General features: G+C 33.0%; 1 protein-coding gene and 1 long non-coding RNA gene across 3 annotated transcripts in view; both read right to left on the minus strand.

The window, feature by feature from the left end:
• Nucleotides 1-10289, minus strand: part of LOC106457619 (ephrin-B1-like) — a 401982-nt gene that overhangs the window by 237669 nt on the left and 154024 nt on the right. The gene's annotated exons all lie outside the window — the stretch shown is intronic.
• The window catches only part of LOC111085367, a 13471-nt gene continuing 7548 nt past the window's right edge, over nucleotides 4367-10289 (minus strand). The window contains exon 2 of the long non-coding RNA XR_002610216.1: nucleotides 4367-4733. This is a non-coding gene — a long non-coding RNA (uncharacterized LOC111085367). The remainder of the gene's footprint in view (nucleotides 4734-10289) is intronic.

Below are 10289 nucleotides of genomic sequence, written 5' to 3' on the forward strand. Positions count from 1 at the left end.
AAAACATCGTGGACTACAATTTCGGTTTTTGTAGTACAGGAAGTTTGTTTGATACCTTCTTATATTTCATACGTTTCACTTTATAAAACATCATGGACTTAGTTTTTGTAGTACAGGAAGTTTGTTTGGTGCCTTCTTATATTTCATATAGTTCTACTTTATAAAACATCATGGACTACAGTTTCGGTTTTTGTAGTACAGAAAGTTTGTTTGTTGCCTTTTTATACATATATAATTAAGTTGTAATTAAATTATCGTAATTACTGTCATGTTATTATAAATCTATTATACTTAGTGATATAGAACTGAAGAAGTAACGAACATTTCAAATACTGAAGTCAAAGCCAATGTAGAAATCGTATTTACGTAACCACATAACCCAGTGTTTCATCTAATTAATCATCAATTTGAAATGTCAGTTTTTAAGCCTAGCTTATGTTAAAATATTCATGTTAGTGCAATGAAGTACTTCTGAAGCAAATTATATTTTCTTAGGTTCATAGTGATTTTAAAATATCGTATTACAGGTCAGTTGTGTTTGATATATGTGGTTAGCTACATTTAAATCTATTTGATCGCTATTTTTTATGTTGTTTTACCTAATTACTCTGTTTCGTCACACGTTCGTACCGTTATTCCCCATAAAAAAACAAAAAAAGGCGTTTATGTTAAGCGCAAAGCTACATAATGAGCTATCTGCACTTTGTTTAACACGTGTATCGAAACCCGATTTTGAGCGTATAAGCTTTGAAACTTACCACTGAGCCACTGCAAGACTACTAATTTAAAAACTAAAAGTTTATTTGTAACTAACAGTTGCTACGTTTCTTTAGGAGCAGATGTGTAAATATAAGTACCCAAACTAGTTCATTTGCTTTATTTATTTGTTTGTGGTAGCACAAAGCTACACAATGCATATGCTATCTGTGCTCTATCCACTGCTGAAATAGAAAAAACCCTGAATTTCAGCTGACCCACCGGAGAAAACAATGCACTTACAAGCAAACGATTAGACACATCTCATACTTTAACCCTACATTTAACATTTATTTAGCTCTAAGAGTCACATAATTGGAATGAATTATATGTTGATTATTAATTAATTATTGTACAGCATTTTCTCAGACTCTTACTTGGAGGTTCGAAATTATGAAAATACGAAACAACTCAGGAAAAATTTAACATATTTGACGTTAGAGTAAGGGCTTGAAACCTCAGATATGAAAATGAATCTCTTTTAGAGATCAATATTCATTATTTAGGAGACGAAAGTTAATACAAAAGCTACACCAGAGAACATTACAAACAAGTGAACTCACAAGTCCTTTAGAAATAAAATACTCAGAAAAAGACTTTACACATTGTAAATGAACCTTACAGTCTTCTTTTGAAGGTTATGTCACGTGAGAAGCTTTACAATTAATAGTGAGACAGAAAATATCTGAATAGAGAAGCTGACCCTGTCCACAAGAAAACATCGCAAGTTGCAATGTATTGTAATACATCTTCCACTAGAGATTTTTATTGAAGAGAAACTTTACAGTTTGTAAATTGTCACGGAAGTCACGTGAGAAGAAAATCTGGCACTATCCATATGAAAACAATCCAAATTACAAAATATTTCAATAGTCCCACACTAGAGACTTTTATTTAAGAGAAAATGAGCAAATTTAGTGACTAAACTATTGTTCTCGATAAACTTACCCAGATAAAGTTGTGGTAGAATTTCACTGGAAAGTTTGTTTTCTAGAAAGGTAATCGTTCCAACGTATAACAAAATGTAAAATCTTTCTCTTAGTCACGTTACCCAGGCAGAGACTGTGTAATGAATAATGTGTTATATGTGGAGAGTTTCTTAAGTTAGAGAAAATTAACGTTTTTAAACTACAGGAAAATATTTATCCTGCTATATATATACCCAGGTAATAACGTTTTGCACGAATAAAGTAATATCCACATTAGATTTCTTCAGTACTTAAGATTACTTTTACCTTAAATATGCACTATTTATTAGTAGTCTGCATACATGTAATACAACGTAAGTGGATATAGAATAAGTTTCATCATACAAAAACCAGAAGTAACACGATCTCGGAGTAACTTCAAACCCTAGTAACTGATGAATTAATGAAGACATATTACTGGGTAAAATATTCAATATGGTTCCCTATCCATCCACCCGTGTCGTTCAGTAAGCCCCGAAACATAACCAACTACTGAAGTTTCGCTTTATTGATAGAAGTGCTTATGATAAAAAGTGTCTCTTACTAATTACATTAGCACGTGAGAAACAAAACATTGTTGTAATTCCTTATGCAGCCTCTAGGACATTTAGGAGTAGGATATTAGTCTTTTTTAACTGAAAAAACAAAATTCAATAGGGGAGTTGATGAACTATGGTATTCCAATAAGAATATCTGATGATTATTAATACAAGGATTCTTAAAAGGTCGACGTTTAACAAGGTAAGTAGGTGATAGAAGGGAAGTGTTCCTAATGACGTCTAACGTCTTTTATGGTATCTCATGTAAGGATGTGTTCTTACGAGACATCCAACGTTTTACAGCGAATATGTTGTATATTATAGTTTCCACTAGCATCTGACATGAATCTTTATATCTTCCAGCTATCTGGCGAAATACCATATTTCTATGTACAAGATTCTGTGGCACATTCAACGCTCTACAATGTATTTGGTGTGTATTAACGTTGCTGTTAATAAATGTTTCCTAACTACCTGGTAAAATATCATATTTATACAATGATGGAAAATTTATTACATCACCCATTTTTTTCACATTTTTCTTTGGAATCATCGTCTGTTTTGAGACCCTGATGCATGTAGGTGCAATACTGTCTAATTATTACATCAGCAGCTTTATATGGTGCCTGGGTTTTGCATCAGCAGTTGTTGTTTTTTGGCTATAAATAGAGGTTCTTATTGAAAGTCAGTTCAGAAAGTTATCTACTACAACGTGTGTGTGATGCTACCATGTACCATGGACAAGGGTTACAAATTAGCTCAAAGAGGGACTTTAAATGGTTTCAGTGACCTCTGAAGTTTCCTGCCGTGGTCTTTTGAGATATGTGGATGACAGTCAACGGTTAAGTAAGTTCGTGTGCTTCAGAACACAATCGTAAGCTGCAGTGGAAGCTTTCTTCCTACTTCTTTTCTTTCGCCACTCCACACAGCCAGTCTCTCTATGTCTCTGCACCCAGCTGCTCACAGTAAACTGATTAAATTTAACTCTTCCAGCGGTTTGCTTTTTAATGTTTTCCAGATATTTGTAAAATATCATATTTATATGTACAGGATTCTATGGAAAGTTCAATACAGCGTATTTTATTCATAGTAGTTTTCCCAATGATACTTTATTAATGTTTTCCAGATATTTGTAAAATATCATATTTATATGTACAGGATTCTATGGAAAGTTCAATACAGCGTATTTTATTCATAGTAGTTTTCCCAATGATACTTTCCCATGTTCTCCAGTGTTATCTGTTGAAATATCTTATTCACATGTATAGCATACAGTGTATTTGATGCTGACTGGACTGAAGCAATGTGGAGCAAAGTGATCTTCTCAGATGAATCAAAGTTCAACCTGTACGTGTGTGATGGGAAACACTTTGTACGATGTCGATGTACAGAAACAGACTCTGTTACCACTTTTGTCAGTTGCATTAGTATTCTTTAGTCTAGGTTTTCTTACTCAGAGAACACTTTAGTATTGTCAAGTATTTGTTGATCATCTGCTGTATTGTTTGTTTGGAATTAAGCACAAAGCTACACAATGGACTGTCTATGCTATGCCCACCACGGATATCGAAAGCCGGTTTCTATCGTTGTAAGTCCGCAGACATACCGCTGTGCCACTGGGGGGGGGGGGGTATCTGCTGTAATACATTTGTCATGGTTCGTTTGTTAATAATGATGCTGTTTGGATGACAGAAATATGAGTCAGTTTACACCACACAATGTCCATAATCGTTTAACCCACTAGTTCTTACACTTCCGTAATGTACAATCTCGTAAAATATTACAAAAACTAAGAAAAGTGTCAAAACATTAGGTGATGCAATAACTTTATATAGAGGATTCTTTGGAATGTCCGAGACAGCGTATTTTATGCATATCTTATTATAATGGAGCTTGTGATGTATACGTCCAAAACTCGGAAAGTACCGCACCGATCATCACCAATCGTAACTGGATAATATTTTTATAACTAGGCAGTATTTTTATCGCTGAGCAGTAAACAAAACAACTGAAATTTCCAAAAAAAATTATATGTTTCAGATTTAACCAATAAAAATTACAAAATAAAATAAGTTTCAAATATAAAACAATCAAAAAACAAACTTAAAAAAATTATTTGTCTTTATTTAGTGAAAATCTCCTGAGTGTTGCAACAGAAAACAGGCAGTTTCATTGATAATTGCGTCTGCAAAGAAATACTTTAATAAAATCTACTTTGTGATGTAATGTTGTGATGATAGCTCATTTTTAAACTAAAATTTCAATAAAATCCTTTTTCTCATGGAAGATGAACATTGTTGAATGTTAAGTATGAGTACATTGTTGTAGAACTGTCAGACAATTCCAGAAAAGGCCGTAGGCCTGACTTTGGGCCGCTGGCCCAATAGCCTTCCGCAGGAACTAGCAGTTACACCTGCTCGGAGGGCGGATATTTCTGCTAGTTGTCCTAATACTGTGAAGCTTGCAAAATCTGTAGAAATTCGAAAATTAGTTTTCGCTAAATGGTATTAGCCTTTCAAGTAAAAAACCTTCACTGTTTAAATCCAACAAAGAATGCATTGGCCTCTACATCACAGATTATATTTTCAGTTATACAACCGGTGAAAAGAAACCTGTAAAACGAATATCAACAACACCAGCAAACAATCATTGAAGTACCTTATAAAATTATTTACAATTATCATTCATGATACTCGTCACTCATTTATGGACAAAACAACACACACACACAGGGTTTGGGTTATCAATGTGCAAAATATCTCATGTGAAAAACTATACTGAGATTTCTTATAGAAAAAAACTATTGAAACACTAATTAATTTAGGCTCAGTTATTTTAAACATTATCGTTCTGATATTAGAGAATTTTTTTATGATGACGTATTTCAGAAATATATATTTTTTTTGTTGTTTTTCTTTCTTACGTTTCATTATATTTTGATGTCATTTGAGAGCTATCTGCGCTAACCGTCCCTAATTTAGTAGTGGTAGACTAGAGGAAGGCAGCTAGTCAACATCACTCACCGCCAACTCTTGGGCTATTCCTTTACCAACAAATAGTGGGATTGACCGCCACATTATAACGCCCCCACGGCTGAAAGGGCGAGTATGTTCAGTGTGACAGGGTTCGAATCCGCAACCCTCAAATTGCGAATCTAGCGCCCTAACCACTAGGCCATGTCAAGCTTTTCGCATTTCTAAAGTGTTTAACGTGCCCATTTTTTTTATCAACAAATATTAACATGAAGATTAAATATGCAAATACTGACCACCCATTTTGGGGTAAAAAAACTAACTCCTAAATTATTTATGCGTTATTTAATATAAAGTATTTAAAAATCAATAATTTGTAACTTGGACATGGAGAAAGTGGCTATAAAAGATATGAAGTGGAATAATACTTGTATGAAATATGTACATTTTGTTTGTTATTTTAATGAATTTTAGTGTATTTAGCGCAAAACAGAACAATGAGATACCTGTGCTGTGTCCTCCATGGGGATCAAACCCTAAATTTAGAATGATAAGCCTCATGCTTGTCGCTGAGCCACCGGGAATCTAAATTTTGTTTATTAAATTTTCACCAATACAAGTACAAACTTATGTATAGTAGAGACGGCTGGTATGTGTATTAAAAACTTTAATTAAAATAAAGTACAATAACAACGTTTCGACCTTCCTAGGTCATCTTCAGGTTAACAAAGACAGTTTGAAACTGACCGTTACTGGGCACATGTCTTAGGGACAAGAGTGTGAACAGGTACGAGATTGTAGGGGGCGTAGCAGTTAGATATTAGGTGATTAATATTCAAGAACTCAAACCAAAATTGAATCAACATAAAGGAACACCTTTATACCTATATTAATCACATAATATAACCTATTATAAATTTAACAACTAATATAACAGAATATCATGAAGCACGATAGGAATTTCACAAAAATCCTAATAGAACATACTGGCATAAAACATCTTAAAAAGCAGACTTGTTCTTGAAACAATAACACTCAAGACCTTCTATCTCAATGACTATAAGGCTGCTAAAATATTGATAATGGCAAAAAAGTTGATTTTCCGATTGTTAGACAAAATTCATCCATTTGTGCTTTATATCATTATTATTATTCTTGTTTCACAAGCCTACGAAGGAAATGGCTATAAATATTTTATTCAAACCTACTAAAAAAACTCCTGTGCAGGTCATAGGACCATTTTTAGGTTGATTCTTGAAAGTAGCGACGAAAAACTGATAAAATCTCACTTTCTCTGGCCAAGTTTCTCTTTGAAGCCGTTCAAGCACCAAAGCCTACAACATAAAAGGCTAGGTATACTGTGCCAACATCTATTCACAGCTACCAAACAAATTTCTGTGAAGGTTGTAGGGTTATTTTTAAGTTGATTCTTGAAAGTCGAGATGTCCACCCTCTAAAGTTCTTCTTCACTACCAACATAAGCTCTTTGAAGTATTAAGTATGTCATAGGGTAGTTTTAAAATTAATTCAAACGCCTTCGTTTTTCCAGCCTACAGAATTTATCTAAGTCCTTCACTTTCTGCCATTGAAAAAATCCGGTATTTTACTAATCCACATTAATTGTAAAATAAATTGTGCAACTTTTAGCACATTAATTAGAAACTGCCACGTTGATGATTCATAATTTCTCGAGTTTTTCTTGTACTCTGTCTCTACATGGTTTTCTGGGACTATTTCAGTGAGTTTTCTAACAGCAGACGATTACCATAGTAGACTTCTATGTCTACAGTACTTATCAATTTTAGTCGAGTCAAATATGGATTTGTAGATTGAGAAAATAATGTAGACACTAATTCTAGCTTAGTTTGTTTACTTTTTTAGAGTACCTAGTTGTAGGCTTGAAAATATAATATTTTTGATTCAGCTTGTTTCTGTACTTTTTTGACGATCCCTATTCCCCTTTTTAAATCAACAATTTTTAATTATCTTGTGATACAACTAAATCTCCATATATTCGCTGAATTCAAAGTTCGATCAAATAATCAGGCTCAAAAACAACAGGGCATAAAAATAAAATTACTGGGATACACACCACAGAGCTGGGTATGATAGAATGTATCTTAGCGGAAGAGTCATCTACAGGATAGCTCCATCACAGAAGTGGAGGTACACCTTTCTTCATATTTTGCTTCAATTTAGAATTTTCACATGTGTAATGCGAGTGATAAAGCCCACAATGTTCCACACCTAAAATAATCTTTACCAGCTTGAGCTTGTAGTTGTTCTAAATATTATGAATAGAAATAAATTAGGATTATCTGTTAAACTGAATAGAAATACAAACATCATAAAACAGGTTATAAAAGACAGGCCACTGTATATATTAAAGATATTCAACTATAGAAAAAGATATTAAGTAACAGGTTACCTTGAACATAAAACATTTTTTAAAATAGCAAACAGTAAATGTTGTAGCTGAATCATCTGCGCGTATATAAACCTTACAAAACATACTGCCATTACAGACATCCAGGCTTAATTAACCTTTACTTGCTTTGCAAGTTAGAGATCTTTTATAGCATCATTAATGTCAGATACATCAAGGTTATCATCCCTATAAGCAGAAGTAATTAAATATGGTCACCTAACTAACTTAAGAATTCAAATGAAGAATACGTTCGTACCACCGTAGTTGTTAGCTATGTATCTAGCGATAAAAATTATATTTCATGAATTTAACAGTGTTCAAAACATAACATTTCAATCGTTCGTCACCTGTTCAGAATGATAAAAACGAGATCTGTCTATGATATTATGTTTCATATAAAAACAAAATGTTGTGCACGAAATGATTTGAAACTTGGCTGTTTCAGCATTTGCAAAGATAGAAAAACGAATATAACTTAAACTGTACTCCACATTTATAGCAAAGGGTGGATCCTTTAAACAAAAAGTTCAATATGCGACACCTAGTTGTCGTGTTCTTATCAAGTATTCGATTTTAAATTACGTGGTGGTGTCTCCTACCTCGCCCTAAACCAAAATTAATGAACGTTAGGCCCCCAACGTCTATGCAATGGGTCAGTAACCGTTCAAGGTTAAGGCTAGCACTAAGAAAAGCTATCAGCCCAAGAAATTCAAAGAAAAATATTAGATTAAAAGTAATGCGTTGATTCATTGATAAACTATTCACGTTGTTTATCAGAGACATTTTTTGAATTATTAAATAGAAGTCCATGCTCGCACGTGTTGATTCGAAGTCACCTGTGCTCGGAGGAAGAAAAAGATTAATACCTGCTGATGACTGGTTGCGGCAAGGTTTAATTAGTGAATTCTAATTTTTATTCTGCTTCTTTTTTCTTCTTTCCTTGTTGTTGATGTTTAAACATCCATCAGTAAAAGAAAATTAACATAGTTAAGAATTACAAATGATATTATAAGTATTCTGAACTTTTTACTTTAATAATCATTCTTTAAGATGACTAAAACCGACATAAGTACTAAATCATGTTGTGGAATATAGAAATTAAAATGAAATTGGCATATGTTATTATAAACTGTTTCTCGTACATATGTTGTTTCAAACACAATGACGAATTCGTATTAGTCTCTAATCATTCGTATCGACAAAAGTAAAACGTAGTATATTTATGGATTACTTATTATTAGTTGTTTTTTTTTTTACAAATTACTTTTTTTTTCTCGAAATGTTTGCTTATATAACAGAAATAGTCTCTTAAAATGAGCTAAGCATTTAAACAACTAAACAGTATGTTATTTAGTGGTGTTTGGATTAAAACTAATATTAGTAATTCATGCTTACGTCAGTTAATAAGATGTGTTACAGTAATTATACACAGGCCTGCGATGGTTTTATGGTCTTGAAATGTTTACATGTTCTATAGTAATTCCTGTACGCTAAGTCCAAAAATGATATCCATTTTTCTCCATCACGTACACATTTTTCACAAAACATCATAACGCAATATATAAAAGAAAGACCACAACACGTAGTTTTGGGACTAAAACACGTAGATTTCACAAAACAAATCAAGATGAATGAGGATGCACATTCGTTTGACATCAAATGTTCTTCCCTTTTCTTCAGTTCGTTTGTGTATAATAATATAAAATGTTCATTGTGGTAAACGAAATAATAATTTGTTCTAAGTAAGAGTTTTTTTCTTCCCGATTTCTAGAAAAAAAATCTTTAGACGATAGAAAAAAAATTAATATTATTTTCGAAATCTGCGTGGCTGAATTAAGGAAAATCCGTTATTAAAACCAAAACAACTTTTATAAATTTTAAATTCGCAGGCCTGTGTAATTAATAGTGGATCACCGGTAAAGTTAACAACCTAACTCGTAACCTTATAGATAAATACTTCGAAAAGGAAATATAACACATATGCTTTAAATAGTTACACGGTTTTTGAAAAGTGTGAATAATACTATCTTAGAAAGTCACGTGCATTTAACACGTTGTTACTCCAGTTCAACTGGCTGGAACCGCGTGAAACGGTGGGATCGTATCCTAACAGGCTGAAGCAACATCTTTCTTTATTGAATATATCTTTATGTGTTCGATTGCATGTGTAATAGTTTGTCATTAACCGACAGGCGTGTTTCTGAGCTGCAAAAGAGCGTTTGCTCATTGCCAAGGAAATAAAGTATAACCATTTTCGGTGACGAGGAACCCACTTTGAGACTAAGCATTCCTTTATTCACACCAATAAATTCCCATCAGATATAGTTGAAAAGCTCTCCAACATTCTCCACAATAAAACTCAACTCACGAACAAAATGGATACTAACAAACCCAACAACAGTACATTACACTGTAGTTTACCTTTTGTTCCTGAAACCAGCTCAAGAATTATCCACACTTGGACTAAACTAGCCATTAAACACAATATTTCTGTCAACGTTAAATTCTCACAAAAACCTGGCCCCGACATTAAAATCGTTACTAAACAAAAAAATTATTTAGAATCACACAATACCAACGTCATTTACAAAATAACATGTAATAACTGCCCAGAATTCTACATCGG

Source organism: Limulus polyphemus, unplaced genomic scaffold (genome assembly GCF_000517525.1).
Source record: "Limulus polyphemus unplaced genomic scaffold, Limulus_polyphemus-2.1.2 Scaffold352, whole genome shotgun sequence".
Taxonomy (NCBI): domain Eukaryota; kingdom Metazoa; phylum Arthropoda; class Merostomata; order Xiphosura; family Limulidae; genus Limulus; species Limulus polyphemus.